We start from the raw sequence: 232 nt of genomic DNA on the forward strand, positions 1-232 counted from the left end.
GAAGGGTCCTCAGCGGTGGTTTGCCCCGCGTGAGAAATCCATCGAGTGAGAAAATAACGACCTGATTTTGGGGAAGTCCCAACCAGACCGTGATCAGCTTGGGGGTGACTTCTGCACTTTCTGGGACAGAAACATCCAGGTGAGAGCGAAGGAACCTTGCCCAGAAAGGTGGGGAAGGGAGAGGAAGATGAGGTACTGCACTTCCTCAGCCTTATCAGCCACATCCTAAGCG

This window comes from Buceros rhinoceros, unplaced genomic scaffold, assembly GCF_000710305.1.
Source record: "Buceros rhinoceros silvestris isolate BGI_N320 unplaced genomic scaffold, ASM71030v1 scaffold15574, whole genome shotgun sequence".
Lineage (NCBI taxonomy): Eukaryota > Metazoa > Chordata > Aves > Bucerotiformes > Bucerotidae > Buceros > Buceros rhinoceros.